The sequence below is a fragment of the Mesocricetus auratus genome, unplaced genomic scaffold (assembly GCF_017639785.1).
Source record: "Mesocricetus auratus isolate SY011 unplaced genomic scaffold, BCM_Maur_2.0 Super-Scaffold_100676, whole genome shotgun sequence".
NCBI lineage: Eukaryota > Metazoa > Chordata > Mammalia > Rodentia > Cricetidae > Mesocricetus > Mesocricetus auratus.
Window position 1 is genome coordinate 145,760,653 of NW_024429266.1, and position 19,402 is coordinate 145,780,054.

The window sequence follows — 19,402 nt, forward strand, 5'->3', positions numbered from 1 at the left end:
AAGGAAACGCTTCGGTCAGCTTACCCCCAGTGAGGCAGTGGTTATAATGTCCAGCTGTTCTCCAGGATATTTTCCCTAGAAAGGATAGGAGAGGTTTTTGTTGTTTTATTTTGTTTTGAGATAGAGTCTCTATGTAGCCCTGTCTGTCCTGGAATTTGCCATGTAGACCAAGGCTGTCTGCCCTTGAACTCAAAGAGATCCTCCTGCTTCTGCCTCCCCAATGCTGGGCTCAAAGGTGTGAGCCACCAATATCTGCCTGTAAGGATAGGATGTTTTAATCATTTATTTTGTCAGGGGTAAGATCAAGACTTAACGACTTGGCGGGGCAGTGGTGGTACACGTTTTTAAATACCAGCACTTGGGAGGCAGAGGCAGGCTGATCTCTTTGAGTTTGAGGTCAGCCTTGTCTACAAGTGAGTTTCAGGCCAGCCTGAGCTACACAGAGAAACCCTGTCTTGAAAAACAAAATAAGCCGGGCGTTGGTGGCACACGCCTTTAATCCCTGCACTTGGGAGGCAGAGGCAGGTGGATCTCTGTGAGTTCAAGGCCAGCCTGGTCTACAGAGCGAGTTCCAGGACAGCCTCTGAGACAATAATACAGAGAAACCCTGTCTCTGAAAAACCAAAAACAAGCAAACAAACACAAAAACAATAAACAAACAAAATGACCAAAGACTTGGAGCACCTTTTCCTGTTTGGTTCTGGGACCATCTGGAAGTTGGTCCCCAGGGCTGACCACTTCTTGTGGTTTGCTGGGATAGTTTATTTCTAAGCCTCCTGGGTGGGGTCTGTAAGGGAATGGGTGCAGGGTGGTATCCTACATAGGAGAGCTGCTGGAAAGGTTTTGAGTAGATCAAGAAGGCTTGTTTGAGAGGGATGAGCCAGGTACAGATGAAGAAGGAAGCAGGATTTGCATAGAAAAATGTCCAACCTTGAATGATGTTTCCCCCCCCCCCCCCCAAAAAAAAACATGACTAGAGAGGGCCTTTCCTGGCTGGCCTGCTGTGACTGGGATGGAATAGAACTGGGCACGTTCCAGGCAGAGCTCTGGCCTGACTTCATCCCCTCCCCTGGCTTCTCTCCTCCTTCACTCATGACTTGCTGTCTGGTTGCTGGGTGTGGAGTCATGCGGCACAACTTGGTCCTGTTCTGTTCTTTTCCTTCCCTCTTTTGTGTCCTCCTCCTCCTTCCTGGTCCAGGCAGACCAGGGAACCCGGTGTGGGATGGAATGGTCTCCCCTGACCTCTTAGCTCTGTCCTTTTCCCATTCCATCACCCCTTTGTCATTTGGCTATTCCAACCAGGAATTTGTTTTAGAGGGAACGTGGACTAAAGGAGACAGATTAAAACAAAACAAACCACCACCAACAGCAACAACAAAACAAGCTTGCTGGGAGAAGCTTCTTTGATTTTTTTTTCCCTTTCTTTCCAGTTCATGCCCTTGCTTCCTTCTTGGCCTTGAATCTTGCTTAGTGGAGCTGGCCCAGCCTGCAAGTCCAGGTGGGCCTGCTTTCAGCCAAGAACAGTGCTCCCGGGAGAATTGGATGTGCTATCCCTTGATCTGAATGGGAGCCTTAATTTACTTTCAGAAGTCATCTTTTCCACAAGAATTGCTTCACACCCGCCTGGCTGTCTCTCTCTGCTGATGCAGTGACTTGGCTTATTTATAGAGTTGGAGAGGGCAGGAAGGGGGGCATGTAGGGTGGGCAAAGGAAAAGTCCACTCAGTTGGCCTGCTCTGTCTTTCTAGTCCCTGGACCTCACAGCATGCTCACTGACAGAGAACCAGGGCAGCCACTCCTGCTCCAGTCCCAAGGGCTTTAATGGCCACTCCTGGAGGCGTTTCCTGGACCACTCTGGCCTAAGCCACTGAGGCAGTGGGTTTATGCAAAGCCCAGAGAAGATCAGGGGTAACATCCTCCGTTTGGGATGCTGGTGGAAAAGTACTGTATTCACATTAGCTCTAGGAGGCAGGGGTGGAGGGAGCAAGTGGTAGGCCGTTACCTAGAGAAGCTGACTTGGGAAGGGCAAGCTGACTTGAGAGGAGGAGGCTGAGAAGCTGCATGGAGCAGATCCCTTTCTCAATTATGCTGGGCAGGGAAACTCCTGAGTATCTCACTTTACTAGTCTTTAAAATGGGGTAACTTACACCTTCCAGGGTTGACATGGGGGATGAAATGAGAATACAGAGGAAGACCTAGTGCAGTTTCTGTGTGTGTGTGTGTGTGTGTGTGTGTGTGTGTGTGTGTGTGTGTGTGTGTGTGTGTGTGTAGGTCAGTGAACAGATGTGATGGTGGAGGAACATGTTGACATCACCATGGAAGAAGTCCTCTGTCTTAGAAGAACTGCTCAAGAACTTAGAATTTATAAGTGGGAAAGCCTCATGACCACGGGTGGTGACAGGACGAGCATCAGAATTCTCAACTGTCCTTTGTAGCCCTCAGAGGTCCAAGAACTTGAGCTGCACCTGGGAAGCATCATGGTCCTCAAGCCAGGCTCAGGTCACCCAATGGCTCTGCAGCTCTCCCTGTCAGCCTTGCTTGGCACTGCCCGTGCCCTGGAGGAAGGTATGTCGACACAGTGTTGGTCCCTTAACCTTGTCACCACATCTCTGCAAGGGTCATAATCACAGAGATCGGCTATGTAGATGGGTTAGATGCCATCCAGGAAGACTTGGTGTAATTCTCGATGGCAGGTTTCACAAGGGTAGGGTCAGAGTTGCTGTGGGACCTTGCTTCCTGTGCTGTGTCTCCAGCTACCCCAGGGACCCCTGAAAGTCACTTCTCTATGAGGCACTTGTCAACATGAGAGGCTTTACTTGAGGCTTTTGAAATACCCGAAGAGGAAATCTACCCCCACCCCTTCCACACCAGGGATGGAACTTGGCGGCTAGTGTGTTCTAGGCAAGCACATTACTGCTGAGCTGTATTTCCAGCCGTCAGAGAGGAAGCTCTCAAAACAAAACCCATGGTGCATACGACATTTGATTAGAGCTATTTCCCATCTGGAGCACCATCTTTCTGCGTGACACCAGGGTTGGTGGTGTAGCTGGGACAGTTCCAAGGTGCTACCCACTTCTAGCTTTTCACCACCACTTCCTCCCGCCCTGGAATGCCCGGTGGGTTCCAGGTCTGCTATTCTGCCTCCTAGGACCTGGATGGGATAGTGGCAGTTCTCTTTGTTACCTGAGGGGTCAGATGGAGACACTGGATTCTTCTGGACTTCCTATTGTGGATGTGGCTTGTACCACAGGGGAATGAGCCTGAATAACTTGGGAGAAGAGAGAGAAAGTGGCAAGAACTTTTGAATGGGGTTAGGGAGCCTGTCACAGGTTTTTGGGTGGGGAGACCCGCTTTTGGCCCCCTGAGAGTGTTGGTTGGTCTGTACTGGGAAAGGAGAAGACATAGTACCGTCTTGTGTGGATTTGCTTTCTCCCTGACCTGGTCCCAGCCTGGAAGCCTATGGTACAGAAATAAATTGAGCTGGTTCTCTGGAAAAGCCACGGCTGTGGGTTTGTCAGCTGGGGCCAGTTGTCTTCTCAGCATAGTCTAAAATTGACCGTGACCACGCTGCTCATGGCCCCTTGAGAGGCTTCGTCAGTTCCTGCTCAGCCCGTGTCACTCTTTTGCCTTTTAATTTTTGGAGAGGGCAGGGAAGCTCATGGGCGTGGAGGTCTGGGGCAGAGGTCCTTCCTGACTGGTCACGGCCATTTAAACTTCCGATTCTTCTGCCTCTGCCTCCTGAGACCTGGGATGACCGGCATGAGCCATTGCGCTCGGCTGTGTGGAGGGTCTCGGGCTTTTCATCCCACAGCCCTGCAGCCTTCTCTCTTCTGGCTTCTAGGTGTGACCTGGTTTTCAGGAAGCAGCCGAGGCCCACTCAGGCCCCTGGTGTAGGCTCCTGCTTGAACCCCAGGTCTGGAGTGGAGCCTGGGGGCTGCTGGGGAGGGGTCATACACAGAAGGTATCATTAGGATGAACAGGCTTCATCTCTTAATTGTGATTCAGTGGCCTACCCATATTTGGGGCTGTTTGAGCAGTGTCATGGGGGAGAGGGGCTGAGGAGGTGTGACTCCTTCTTCCCAGCACAGTGGGTTCCCCTTTCCTTTGAATCTGTCCCCGGCCCTGAGTCCTGGACCAGACCCAGGCAGTCACTAGGGGGTCTGCCCCCTCACCACTCCACTAAGAAGATAGGAACAAGGTACAAGCCAGTAGAATCACCATCCTGGTTGACCTTGAGGCCTGGTTTTGCTCTATTTTTCTTTGTGGCAGGGTTTCACTGCATATTTGAGGCTGACCTGGAACTCGCTATGTAGTCCAGGCTGCAGCTGGCCTCTCCTTGTTACTGCAGTCACCCTGGCGCAGTGACGCTTTCCTTGCTGCTAAACTGCTGGTCAGGCCTTCTCCAGATGTTTCCCTTGCCCTTCCCACCCCGTTCGGGGCAGATGACTAACACAATGACAGGAGTGGCTGTTGCTCTGTGGAAATCAGTCCCCACATCTTATTTTCCTGTATAGAATGTGCCCTTAGGCTGAATCCTGGAAGCTCAGTGCTGAAAAACTGGCCACTTTGTTCCTTTTGAGCTGGTTTTCCTATGGATGAAAGGGGTCTTGATACTGAGTGAGAGGCCCAGTCTGGGTTAGGCCCGGTGTCTCCTCAGCCAGCAGTGAGCAGGACTTTCCAGAGGAGATGCTGTGGGGAGAGGCTCTAGCAGGGCACCTACTCTTCAGCCCAACCTTTGGTTTACCTCCTATCCAGTGGGTCTTTACTCAGGGAATTCCAGCCTCAGAGATAGAGGAGCCTGCTCATGTGGAGATGGCTGGGGATGAGAAGAGACCCCAGGAGCTACTCAGTAGTCAGGGAGGGTGTGGCTCTCTGTGACTTCTGTTAAGCTTTGGCAGCCTGAAGAGTTATGGGTGAGCGAGCTGGCATTTGGGGTCCTGTGTGTACTGTGGGGTTTCTGTGAGTTGGTAGCTTAGCTCATGGAAGCAGAAGGAGATCTCTGGGTTCTCTACAGACCTGGAGGGTAGTTTCCTCTAGAGGGACTCCAGAGGTAGGGACATGGACATCTCTCTGCATTGGGAGGAAACACTTAGTTAAAACCTGTGTTTTGGGTCCCAGACAGAAATCCTGGATATGGTCTGAGTACTGGGTTTGCTGCAGTCAAGGCCAGCCTCCATGAGGAGATGACATACACTGGAGACCAGTTGGGGGATCATCAGAGAGCCTCTTTGCCTCCCAGCCCCAGGGGCGGTGGTTCCTTTTGTCTTGTTCTAGTGTGTCAGTCACTAACTCTGCTGAGACTCTCCTAACCTCAGAGCAAGCCTGTGAACTTTCATTGCACCTTGCTTCATGGCTGAGTAGTTCTTGGCACACAGAGGTTAACTGACTTTGACACAACACATGACAGAATTAGTACTTGAACCTGGGCTGTTGACCACACAACCATAGGAACATTGGTCTACCTGCCTTTTCCCCCACCCCCACCTTGCACAAATTCAGTCTTGGCAGGGGCCGTGCTGAGGCTTCCTCTCACTCTCCAATGCAGATCTCCAGATCTTGGGGTTGTCCTTGGGGACCTGCTTCTACTAGCAGAGCCCTGAGTTTATGAGTTAAGCAATTTATGGGTGTCTAGCTGGTCATGTTCATCGCAGGGAAGGAGTGTTACTTACTTACTACCTAGTTTATCACGAGGGTAGCTGAGGCCTGGGACACTCCTCAGGCTTGGACGGGCCCATCCAAGTCTCCAACTTCTCCCGAGATGTGGCATGCTTGTCTGACTTGACAGAAGGCTGCTAGCCCTCCTGCTCTTCTCTCACACTTACTGTTTGTTTCCCACGTTTTCAACAGTGGGAAGCTTTTCCTGCGGTCCCCCTTGTAACCACCGTGCCTAGGCAATTCTGGGGAGGAAATGAGAGAAGTAAATGGGTTGCCCCTTCAGGAGAGCAACAGCAGTGTGTTTGAGAAGAGATGTCTCAGGAAGCTTTTCCCTCACAGAGCCAGCAGACAGCCCCAGAAGAGAGTCAGGAAAAGAGGTGTTCACAGGGCTGGAGGAATCAGGCTTGGCTTCCTGGGGGATGCAGAAGAGACCTGATGTGGCCTACTAACCAAAAGGCAGGGAAGGGACCACTTCGGAAGTGTGGGGAAAGGCAGGGAAGGGACCACTTCGGAAGTGTGGGGAAAGGCAGGGAGGGGAGCTGAGCTGAGTTTGGGTACATCTTTTTTTTCATTTTTTAAATTTAAATTAGAAACAATTTTGTTTTACATGTCAATCCCAGTTCCCTCTCTCTCCTTCTTCCCTGCCCTCCACCTATCCCCTATCCCATCCCCTTTCTGCTCCCTAGGGAGGGTGAGGCCTTCCATGGGGGATCTTCAAAGACTGTCACATCATTTGGAGCAGAGCCTAGACCATCCCCCGTGTGTCCAGGCTGAGGGAGCATCCCCTTATGTGGAGTGGGCTCCCAAAGTCCATTCCTGTATATCTTGCCCCCACCCGAGGCACCCTGCTCCCTTTCTCAGAGGCAGCCAGTTTTTCCAGCTCTGGGGTAGCTTTCAAACTTATTTCCTGCATTACAAGCAAGTAGACTGCATATTTTCTCCTCCCTCCCTGTTTGCTCAAGTGCAGCATTCTCAAATGTGGCTCTACCTGTGACCCACCTGTTTCACTTTCCCACATGGGCAGAATTATTATTGGTGTCTGTCTATGCTGGGGTTCAAACAGAGGCCCCAGAGAAGGACAGTCACCACTTGGCTCTGGTCTCTTTGACCCAAGGTTCCGGGGGAAAGTGAGGTTAGTACCCCAGAGGCCAGGTGAGGTAGGTTAAAGTCCTTCTTGTCGCTGAAGGGCCCCATGAAAGGTCATCTTGCCAGCTCCTTCCTTCCTCCTGGATGGAATCATTGCTACATGATCCTGGCCATCTTGTTCCTTGAGGCCTTCCATAGACAATAAACCCAAAGCTTTTATATGGCTGGCCTACTTCTCAGCATGCTTTTTCAGAATTATCTCATTTTACTCTGCACTGAGGGCAGCAGGTGACCACTATTCCACAGACATGGAAGACTGGGGTCTCAGGACATGGGATGACTTATCCAAGGGTTCGGGATTTGTTAGTGGTAGACAGGTCTCTACCTCGAGCCCAGTGCACTTTGCTTCCAGCCCTGCACCCCAAATATCTGCCCTTGGTGCTTGGTGGTTAGGCCTGCCTTCTGGCATTTTTATAGCATGGGGCTCCCGGCTCCTTCTGAGGCCAGCTGACTGCAGACAAATATTAGAGGAGATATTTATAAAAAGGAAGTGGGGGTGGGGGCTGAAACTGGCTGGGATGTGAAGTGACAGCCACAGGGGTGACTAGTGAATGCTAGTCTGGGTCTCCTCCAAGGGTTGTGGCTGCCAGGCCTGGCATGCTAGAGGAGATGATAAGATTAGTCTTTGGGCCTGATAAAAGACTTTATGGTGTCCTGAGATTGTATCTGGATTGTAGTTTAAATATAGACACCAAGTCAAAGAGTAGGTTGTGAGCATTAGGGGACATGTGTTAGCCTGAGAGCCCCTCACTCCTGCCCACTGGTATGTGACACAGACTGCTTCCGTGGGGTTTTGAGAGGAGAGGAAGCAGGAGATGTCAGCCCAAGGTAACTAGTTGGCTTATTTGTTCCTGAGGTAAGGCAGGATATTCTGGGGTCTGGAGCCTGTGGTAGAAGCAGCTGCTTTACCTCATGGTTGCCTGGAAGAAAATCAAGGAAGGCCCCTACCTTCTTTTTTCCAACTTGGCCTCCTACCATCCCCCAGTAACCCATCCAATCGCGAATATATCAGTGGTTCTGCCCATGGATGGAGATAGAGCTCCGATCTGTTCACCCACAGTGAGGAACATGCCTGCAACACTGGCTTTTGGGGGAACACTTCATATGCAGACTCATACACGTGGCATTCTGGGTTGTGGGATAGAAAAGGTGAATGAGAATTGGTTTCTACTGGGGGAATCCAGTATGGGGCAATGCTGCCAGGGCACCAAAAAGTTCCCCGGAGGAAGTCCCTGTGCCTCCTGCCTCCCCATTGCTCCTGGGTGAGGATTTCCTGTCTGAGACACGGTCTCTGTGTAGCTCATGCTGGCCTTGAACCTGTAATGTTGCCAAGAATGACTTTGAAGTCCTCACCCTCCAGCCTCCACCCCACAAATGATGGGGCTACAGGTATGTACTGCTGTGCTCAGATTCCCATAATTGTTTCTTAAGTTTTTATGTTATTTACTATTGTGTCCTGATGTACCCTGAGAGCAGGTACCTGTGTGTATAGGGGGTCAGAGAACAACTGGAATTGGTTTTCCTGTCCACTGGGGGTCCCAGGGATTGAACTCAAATCACCAGGCTTGTGTTACAGTGGTTTTACCTGTTGAACCATCTCACTGGTCCCAGGATTTTCTCTTCTTTCTTTTTCTTTAGCTTTTTTCTTTTAATTTATTTATGCTGGTGTATAAATGTCACCGCACGTGTCAGAGGACAGCTTTCTGGATGGGTTCTCTCTTTCTACCACGTAGGTCCCTTGGATCACACTCAGGTCGTCAGGCTTGGTGGCAAGCACCTTTGCCATCTGAGCCATCTCGCTGGTCCAGGATTATGTTTTAGAACTTCTGTTTCACCGTAAATGAAGGTGTCTGGTTATTAATTTATGATCAGAAATTGCTATTAAAATGTAAGGTGTTTGGGGATCAGCCAGACCTGCCATGGCTGTGCTGGTACCATGCTCGCCTCCCTTCTCTCTGTGCTACCCTTCCGTGGGATCCTCTCTCAGTGGCATCAGTTTTGTCCCCGAGTCACCCGTGTAATGCGTTTCAGGGCTCACAATAAAGCCACAGGCGTGGTGGCTTATACCTGTAATCCCAGCACTTAGGCTGAGGGAAGAGGATTCCCGAGAGTTCCAGGCCAGTCTGGGCTACAGAGTGAGATCATTTAAAAAAAACCAAGTAACAGGGCCTGGAGGAATGGCTCAGTCACTAAGAGTGTACATTGCTCTTCCAGAGGACCTGAGTTCAGTCCCAAGCACCCGCATCAAATGGCTACAACCATCTATAATTCCAGCTCCAGGGCATCCATGCCCTTTGCTGGTCTCCATGGACACTTGAATTCATGTCCACAAACTATATACAGATACATGCACATAAATAATAAGATAAATCTTTTAAAAAAGTAAAATCAAGAAAAGAAAGTCCCAGTTCCTTTGTGTGTGGAGGCTGCCCCCAGTCTGCCCCCATCTGCCCCCAGTCTGTCCCTAGTCTGCCTCCAGTCTGCCCCTGGTCTGCCCTTTGCAACCCAGGCCCGTGCTGTACTTTCTGTTCTTTCCATATGGAATGTCTTCCTAGGGCCCCTCCCAGTTCCCTGGCCACCCCTTCCCCTGTGCTTTCCTGTATGACTGCCATCTTCCTTTATTTATTTGCCTCTCACTTCCCCACCTGGGTGTGAGTTCCACAGGACACTCTGTTCTTTTCCCTGGAATATTCGAGTGGAGGCCTGGCTCAGCAGCCTCTGGCTGGGTAGTGTCCCTGGCAGGACACCTGTGCCTCTGGGAGGGATGGTGCTGGCTTGTGAGCTGGGTGCCAACCTGGAGTGAACAGACGTCTGTTCACATCATCCCCAGTTGCACCGCAAGGAGCTTCCTAACAGTCGGGCAGGACAATGGTGGGCAGCCCACTACTGAGTCTGAGCTCCCCTGAGTTCATGCAGGAAGCCCACACCCACACAGGGAGGACTCTAAAGTCTGGCAGTGGAGAATTATAATTATCATGAGGATCTAACTCCAGGGCCATGGGAGGTCCAGGTCCAGTTCCTCCACCAGATGATGTATGGAACAGAGTGAGAAAACCGGAAAAGTAGGGAGAGGAGACCGACAGCCAACAGTCATGAAGAGAGTTTTGGCTTGGGCACAATTGTCATGGAGCTGCTGTGAAGGGATGGTGCCATTCCTGTGTTTTCACACAGCACCTGAGACTAAAGATGGCTCCAGAATATTCTGGAACATTTAGATGGTCCTAACTCATTCACACGCTTTTTTCCCCCCCAGAGACAGAGTTTCTCTTGGAGCCTGGAACTAGCTCTTGTAGACCAGGCTGGCTTTGAACTCACAGAGATCCTCCTGCCTCTGCCTCCTGAGTGCAGGGATCAAAGGTGAGCACCACCAATGCCTGGCCCTGTCTCTGCCTCTTAAATGCTGGGATTAAAGGCCTGTGCTATCATGCCCAGCAGAACTTTTTTTTTCCAAGACAGGGTTCTCTGTATGGCTTTGGAGGCTGTCCTGGAACTTGCTCTGTAGACCAGGCTGGCCTTGTACTCACAGAGATCCTCCTGCCTCTGCCTCCCTAGTGTTAGGATTAAAGGCATGGGCCACCATGGCCTGACTGAAGCTAGTGCTTTTAAATGATGACCAGGACTAAGAAACAGGACTGTGTGATATTGGTCACATGATCAATAGCTTCTGCTCCCTAGGAGCACGCCTTCAGCCTCCCCCGGGTGGGAAGTGACAGAGGAGCCTTCAGCCTAGAGGTTATGCTGCTGGACAGCGAGGCCTGGCCCCCTGCTGCCATTCCTTCCTGGGCATTCTCAGTCTTCTTTGTGCTATGGGCCCATTTGACCCCTGAAGTCCACCTCTTTTCTTCCCATAGTTGGGTCTCTAAATAGACAGTTTCCAAACTCTGCACATCAAAGATGTTGAAGACAGTATTCAACATAGGAAAAGACATAGGTGTTAGTCCTGTGTTGGATCCAGTGGTCTAGTTCTGCTCTCATTATTATGTAGGTCAGAGCAGTGGTAGTATGCTTTTAACAGCTGTCAATCAATATGAAACAACCATGTATGTGTGTGTGTGTGTGTGTGTGTGTGCTGTTACTGACACACACACACACACACACACACACACACACACACACACGCCTCTACCTACTTTTTGGTTGTCAGTTTCAGTTAGAGGGGCTAGAGATATGGCCCAGTGGTTAAGATCACATTCTTTCTTTTATTATTTTTTACGTTCCAATCCCAGTTCCCCCTCCCTCCTCTCCTTCCTCTCTCCCTACTCCCCCCACCCCCACCTGCCATCTGCTCCTCGGAGAGGGTAAGGTTCCCCCCCTAGGAAGTCTACTAAGTCTGTCCCATCATATAGAATGCTCCACTAAGTCAGTTTGTGCATTAGAGTTAGATCTTGGACCCCCTGCCAGTGGCCTCATATTGTCCCAGCCTCACCATGTTTTTATGACTCAGGAGCTGCTTCCCATCCTGACCTCACAGGACTGTGAGGGGATCAGGGCTTAGTATAGTGAGGGGCTGTATTTGGTAGAGAAGCTCAGTTTCTTTTCAGGGACAAGAGTGGGCTAGAGGTCAAAACCCAGCCTCTTCCTTTCCTTTCCTGATCAAGGTACTTCCTGGGTCTGTCTGGGCATCTTCTCTCAGTGGGTGGGTGTGAAGACCAGGTCCCTTCACAGAGGTCACATGGTCCCAGGACCTATCCCTGAGAGGTCATGGAAGGAATGAGAGTTCTGCCCCAGTCATGGCCCCTCTACACCTTGCTGAAGCTGGGGCTGTAGCTCAGTTGGTGGTAGAGTGTCTGCATAGCATGCCTGAGGCCCTGGCTTCCATCCCCAGCACTGCATACAGCCTAGAGTACTTCACACATGAAGTCCTAGCACGTAGGACATAGAGGCAAGAGGATCAGAACTTCAAGGTCATTTGACCCTCAACTGCATATCAAACTAGAGACCAGACTGGGCTATAGGATACCTGGTCTCAAAACAGAAACAAATCTGTGGAGAGGAGCGTTCTGTTCACAGCCATGGAGGCCAGGCCTAGGCTATGGGGAAGCTTTCCAAGAACCCTGTCAGCTGAGCCTCCTCTCCAAGCCCATCTCCTTGACAAAGTCCAGTGGTCATGTGTGGACTTGGGACTCAGCTCTCAGACTCTTCCCCATGAGAACAGGACAGAGAGCAGCAGGTGTGGGAGCAAGCTCCCCGGGAGGTTACCTCTGGTTATGGTCTAGTCCACTTGTCTGCAGCTCCTCACACAAATGTGGCTCTAGGTCTGGGGGAGGAGGGAGGGAGACCATGTGAGACTTCCCTGTCCAGTCCTGGAAATGGAGGTGACCATTTGGGAGGAGAGGACTGCATGGCATGTCATGGCTGTTTGTGGCCGCCTTTGCACAGACAGGCTGTGGGAGCCTCAGTCTGTAGGGAGTTGCCCCTCATTTGTTCTTGGTTCTGTGGTGTGTGCCCAACTGTGTCAACCCAGTAGGCAATGTCTGTGACTACCTTTGCCTGAGGCACGCAGTAGCTCGGTCCTAGCAGGTCTGGGTGGGGTGCATTTGAGGACTTTTTTAGTCCAGGAATGAGGAAGCAAGAATTTTGGTGAATGTTTTTGCCATCTCAGAAAGAGTAGGGTCACCTCTCCAGAGGAAGGCCAAGCTCTGGGCAAGTCCTCAGGGTACTCAAGGTGCAGGAACTGGTGGTCAGAGAGGCACTGAATGAGCTCATTGAGGGACAGGAATGTAGTGATTTATTGTACCTTGCCTGAGGATTCAGAAAGCAAAGTTAGCCACAGGCCATAGAAACTAGGCACACACCTTTAATCCTAGCAGTCAGAAGCTAGGAGGTGGTGGTGCACATCTTTAATCTCAGGACTCAGGATTAAGAGGTAGACTGGTCTTTGTGAGTTCAAGGCCATCCAGATCTACACAAGAGTGAATCAGTCTAAAAGACTAAAATCACACCTTTAGTCCCAGGACTCATGAGAGGAATTTAAGACAGGAACAGGGTCTCAGGATGAGGCATTCATTCTTCAGCAACACTGAGGAGAGGCAGCCTGGTTATCCTATTCAGTATGAGGCAGTGGTAAGAGCTAGTGGCCCGCAACTTTGCTTTTCTGTTCTTCAGCTTGAAGCTTGAACCCCAATATCAGCCTCTGGGTCCTTTTCTTTATTGTGTTGCACAGGAATGATGATTTCCTGTGCTCCAAGGTATTTTTAGCCCTAGACTTCTCTGGACAAGAGAATCTGCAAAATGCTGAGTGTCTTAACCACTTTTCCCTTGCTGTGATAAAATACCCTCACAAAAGCAACTTAAGGGTTAAGGGGCCAAGGATATGATTTAGGTGGCTGTTGGAGGTACAGTCCATGGTGACAGTGAGGTCTTCCTGGCAAGAATGTGAGGCAGTTGGTCACATTGTATCTATAGTCAGGGAGCAACAAATGCAGTGCTTAGCTCCCCTTTTGTCCTTTCTCAGGCCGGGCTCCAGCCCACAGGACAGTGCCTCAGCCAAGGTGTGTCTTCCCATATCAGCGAACCTAATAGATAACCCCTCTTAGATGTGCTTGCTTACTAGGTATCTTTCCATCATTCAGATCAGCAGTTAATATTAACCATTGCATTAGACAAAGCCCTTCTTCCTTCCTGGCCTCCCAGAGAGAGACTTGAATTTCCTGGGAGAAGTATCAGATGGGACAGTGACCTCACAGGGGAGAAGGTCAAGCCTCAGCCTGGGCTGCTGGTACCCCTGCTGTTACCAGGGGAAGTCCCGAGAGCCACCCCTTTTGGTGGCCCCAGAAGCTAAGGAGGAAGACAGGAGCTCAAGCGTCGTATCTCTCCTTCCTATCACAGCTGTGGTAGATGCTCCTTATTAAAGATTCAGGCAGTACAAAAATAGCCACGTAGGATGAGATCATTCCGTGCAGCCTCTCACTCCGCCGTCTCTTGTGCTGCATGTGACCTTCAGGCCAAGCACAGAGGATGTCTAAGGTCCACCTCCTGTCTTAGCAGAGGAGGCTGGCCTGGACATGTGACCTTCAGGCCAAGCACAGAGGATGTCTGAGGTCCACCTCCTGTCTTAGCAGAGGAGGCTGGCCTGGACATGTGACCTTCAGGCCAAGCACAGAGGATGCCTGAGGTCCACCTCCTGTCTTAGCAGAGGCTGGCCTGGACATGCAACCTTCAGGCCAAGCACAGAGGATGTCTGCTGGCCACCTAGTTAGTGTCTTAGGGGTTGACTTGGAATGGAGTCAGAGCCTACACCTTCTCTTTCTTCTGCTTCAAGTGAGGCCCTGTCTAGAACTGGGACAGTGACTAGGGCCTTGTTATTTAAAGACCTAAGGTCTGGGAAGCCAGATGTCGTGGCACAAGCCATGTACTCAGAGGGCTGAGGCTGGAGGATCCTAAATTAGAGATCAGCCTAGGCTATATAACAAGACCCCCATCTCAAAAGGTAATAAAAGCTCCCCCAATAAAACAGACTTCCTGCCTCCAAGTCTTCTGATAAGTTAATTCTGTATGTTTGGATAAGAAAATTTACCACCCTCATTTAACATTGAGACAAGATTTCACTGTGTAACCCAGACTGGCTTTGAGCTGGTCATCCTCCTCCCACAGCCTCCCCAAGAGCTGCGATTATGGTTGTACACCTACTATGCCTAGCTACACAGTGAAGTTTTTTTCCTCCGAGGCAGAGTTTCTTTGTGTAACTGCCCTGACTGTCCTGGAAGTCACTTTTTAGACCTGGCTGGCCTTGAACTTACAGAGATCCACCTGCCCCTACTTCCGAGTGCTGGGATTAAAGACATAACACCATCATGTCCAGCTAAAAACAATTCTTATAAGCTAAAAAAATAAATATTTAAAAATGAAATATTTAAAAATATTAACTAAGCAGGGAATAGCATGCTTGGAACAGTGTTCTGATGGTTGAGACAGGAGGAATGGTCTGGGTTCACAGGCCAGCATGAACTATATAAAAAAAGGTTTTCTCCAAAAAGTAAGTTATATCAGCAGGTTGATCTCTGAGTTTGAAGTCAGCATGATCTACAGAGTGAGTTCTAGGACAACTAAGGATACATAGAGATACATACATCCTGTCTTGTAAAACCAATAATAATGATGATGATGATGATAATAAGGTTGTATTACTTTAAAAAGAAAAAAAAAACTGAGCTTGACAGTGCACACTTACAATCTCAGCACTAAGGAGGCAGACAGGAATTACTGAAAGTTCAAGGCTAGCCTGGGCTGTGTTGTTAAGATCCCAGTCAACAAAGACTACAGAGTAAAAAAATCTTCCTCAAAAAAATAAGCCAGGCGTTGGTAGCACACGCCTTTAATCCCAGCACTTGGGAGGCAGAGGCAGGAGGATCTCTGTGAGTTCGAGACCAGCCTGGTCTACCGAGTGAGTGCCAGGACAGCCTCCAAAACAATACAGAGAAACCCTGTCTCAAAAAAACATATATATATATATGCATATATATATATATATATATATATATATAGAGAGAGAGAGAGAGAGAGAGAGAGAGAGAGAGAAGGAGAGGGAAAGGCAAAGAGAGGGAGAGAGAGAATATGGAAGAAACTGAAAGAAACAACGCAAGAAAGTTTTCTTAAACTGAAAGCTACCAGCACCATGCAAAGGGCCCCAAAGTATGCAACACAATGAACAAAGACAGGACCACACCCCAAGATATTGCTCTGAGACTTGCAAACAAGAAGCCATAAAGAAAACCCTAAAGATCTAAGGGAGAGCTGGTTCACGATTCAGGAATGAGAGCAGAACCCTGCCTCATTGTCATTGTCCTGTACCCACACAGGGCAGTGAGTATCAAGACCAGCCACTCAGCGGGGAAGGCAGGAGAAACAGGTCAAGGTGGTTAGCATTGCTGTCCACAGGCTCAGAGTCCCTTGTCCACACACACAGTGGACATACATGCAGCCATCCCTCAGGAGTGTATGGCAACCATTCCTCACTGAGAGTCACTCTTCCCCACAACACTGGCAATTTGGGGACCCCAGTAGACAGAGGAAGTTGGGAATGGGGTGTGTCCTTTTTAAAAACCCTTTGTGTAAAGACAGGGTGTGGTTGCAAATGCCTTTAATCCCAGCACTTGGGAGGCAGAGGCAGGCAGGTCTCTGTGAGTTCCAGGACAGCCTGGTCTACCTAGTGAGTTCCAGGATAATCAAGCCTACAAAAGGAACCTAGTCTTGAAAAGTAAAAAAAAAAGGTGGGTGGGTGGGTGGCTGGAGAGATGGCTCAGAGGTTGAGAGCATGGGCTGCCCTTCCAGAGGTCCTGAGTTCAATTCCCAGCAGCCATATGGTGGTTCAGAACCATCTAGAATGAGATCTGGTGCCCTCTTCTGACATGTAGGCATACTTGCAGACACAACACTGTATGCATAATAAACAAAGCTTTGGGAAAAAAGAGAAAAGCAAGAACTTATTTTAGATATATTTTATTGTTTTGTGTAGACAAGTGTTTTGCCTGCATTGTGTATATGTGCACTGTGTGTGCCTGGTGCCCTTAGAGGTCAGAAGAAGGCATTAGATCCCCTGGGACTGGAGGTAAGAGATGGTTGTGGGCAGTCACGTGGTTGCTTGGAATGGATTCAGGGCCTCTGTCAGAGCAACAAGAGTGCTTAACCACTGAGCCAGTGCTCCAGCTCCATAATTTATCTTTCTGTGTATGTGTATTTTGCTTGCTTGTGTGTTCTGTATGCATGCAGTACCTGCAGAGACCAGAAGGGGAAGGTGGAGTTACAGTTATTAGCCAACATTTGGTGCTAGGAACTGAACCAATACTCTTAACCACTAAGCCATCTTGCCAGCCCTTAATGTTTTATTTTGAAGTTGTGTGCATGTGTGTACACACTTCATATTTGTATATAGACAAGATGAAGACATCAGGTGTCCTGCTTTATTGCTCTCTGCCATTATTCCTTTGAGACAGGGTCTCTCACTGAACCTGGAGCCAGGCTGCTGGCCAACAAGCCCCAGGAGTATCCCCCTCTCTGCCTCTGACAGCGCTGGACACATCCACATCTGAGTCCTGGAATTTCAAACTCAGGTCCTCATGCTTGTCCAATGAGCACCTTACACAGTGAGCCATCTCTCCAGACTCTTGGGCATTTAAACTAAAAATCCCATTAGCGGGCCAGCAAGGTGACTCAGTAGGTAAAGGCAGTTACCGCCAGGCCTGAACACCTGAGTTTATTCCCCAGCCCCACACCACATGACAAAGCCAACTCCCAAAAGTTGTTCTCTGACCTCACATCTGTACTGTGGCACATAAACATACATTGCCCCCCCCAGCAAAATACACACTCACTAAATTAAAATGTAACTTAATTTTTTTAAGACCTGAAGTCGTCTGAAAGGGCAATAATAGAATTTTTTTTTTTGGTGTTTTGGAGACAGGGTTTTTCATTGTTTTGGAGGCTGTCCTAGAACTTCTCTGTAGACCAGGCTGGCCTCAAACTCACAGAGATCTGCCTACCTGTGCCTCCCGAGTGATGGCATTAAAGGCATGCACCACCAATGCCCGACTAGAAAATTGTTTTTAAAATGCATAGCATGACCATGTGATGGGTTATTATGTAGTGACTAAACTTGTGTTTTTCTTCTTCCTGTTTTTTAATAGGATGCTTCATAAAGTTGCATGTTATCCTTGTGCAGGAGTCACAATGATCGCTGTACAATTCCAGTCTTAGCATATGCTTAGCTGAATGTGCATTTCCCACCCAGCCCCATAGAATGAGTCTTCAAAGGGGGAAAAACAGAGAGGGACTAGAGAAATGGCTCCGTGGTTAAGAGCACTGGCTGCTCTTGCAGGGGGACACAGGTTTGGTTCCCAGCATCCACATGGTGCCTCACAACTGCCTGACTCCAGGTCCAGGAGATCTGATGCCCTCTTCTGGTCTTGGAGGCACCTGCATATGTGTGGTACACAGACATACATGCAGGCAAAACACCCATACACATAAAGTAAAAATGTTCTTTTTTTGTTTTGGTTTTTTTTTGTTTTTTTTTATGAAACAGGGTTTCTCTGTATTGTTTTGGAGGCTGTCGGTCCAGCCCGGCCTGGAACTCACAGAGATCGGCCTGCCTCTACCTCCCGAGTGCTGGGATTAAAGGCCTGCACCACCACCGCCCGGCAAAGTAAAATGTTTAAAATGTTGATTAAAAAATTTTTATTTTAAAATAATTTTATAGACATCATTTACATTTATTAAAAAGGAAAGCAACCTTGCACACTAATGAGCTGGAGGTATTTATTTTTACACAAAGAATTAAATCTCAGTGGGGCACAGCATGTACCTGTGATGCTCAGGAGGCAGGGGGATTGCTGCAAGTTTTAGCCCAACATGCTCTACAGAGTGAGTTCCAGGCCAGCCTGGTCTACATAATGAATTTCAGGCTAGCCAAAGATATATAGTGAAACTTTTCCCACAGAACAAACCCTAATAATACCAATAATAAATCTTGGCTGGATATCTGGCATTGCAGAATGTAGAACATCTTCAACAGTTTACAGAGCTGACAGATAATTTGATTTCATAAGCAATGCTGAGATCACCACTTCACATAAATACATTCTGCAAAGTGGCAGAAGTATGTTTAGGGCCATTTCAAAAATTCCTAGAAAGTGTTCTAATTCCACCAAAATTCAGTTAATGGTTTTTAATTTTAAGCATTTGTTAAAGTATAAATTGATTCCATATTAAGCCTATTCTTTCTAAAAAATTTAATCTTTGTTTTTAAATAAAAAACACAGTCAACTCTAAAAGGAATTTTTGTATGTGTGTTTGTATGTGTACAAATGCATATGGGTTGGTTGTGCAAGTGTGTGTGTGTGTGTGTGTGTGTGTGTGTGTGTGTGTGTGTGTGTGTGTGTGTGTGTAGAGGCCAGAGGACTACACTGAGTGTCATTACTTAGGAGCCGTCCACCTTGCTTTTTAACAGTCTCTGGCTGACCTTAATGGTTGGCTTAAGCTGGTTGGCCAGTGAGCATCAGGGATCTGCCCGCCTTTGCCTCCCTGGTGCCAGATTTACAAGTCCATGTCACTGAACCGGCTGCTTTCCACATGGGAGCTGAGGCTCAAACTGGGTCCTCAGTCTTCATGCTTGAGTGGCAATCACTTTACTAACTGCACCGTCCTCCCAGACCTCAAACAGCAACTCTTTTTTTTTTTTAATTTTTGCTTTTTCTTGACAGGGTTTTTCTGTGGCATTGGAGGCGGTCCTAGAATTGGCTCTTGTAGACCAGGCTGGTCTTGAACTCACAGAGATCTGCCTACCTCTGCCTCCTGAGTTCTGGGATTAAAGCCATATGCCACCACTGCCTGGCTCAATCAGCAACTCTTTTTTTTTTAAAAAGATTTTATTTATTATTGTGAATACAGTGTTCTGCCTGCATGCTAGTCAGAAGAGGATACCGAATCTCATAACAGATGGTTGTGAGCCACCATGTGGTTGCTGGGAATTGAACTCAGGACCTGTGGAAGAACAGTCAGTGCTCTTAACCACTGAGCCATCTCTCCAGCCCTCAATCAACAACTCTTAAGTCAAACATTCTAATACATCCCAGAGACACACTGTAATACTCACATGCCGAGGAATG

The 19,402-nt window shown here is 48.8% G+C and overlaps 1 protein-coding gene across 3 annotated transcripts in view; it reads left to right on the forward strand.

The window, feature by feature from the left end:
- Rab11fip5 (RAB11 family interacting protein 5) overlaps positions 1-19,402 on the forward strand; it is a 37,147-nt gene that overhangs the window by 1,105 nt on the left and 16,640 nt on the right. The gene's annotated exons all lie outside the window — the stretch shown is intronic.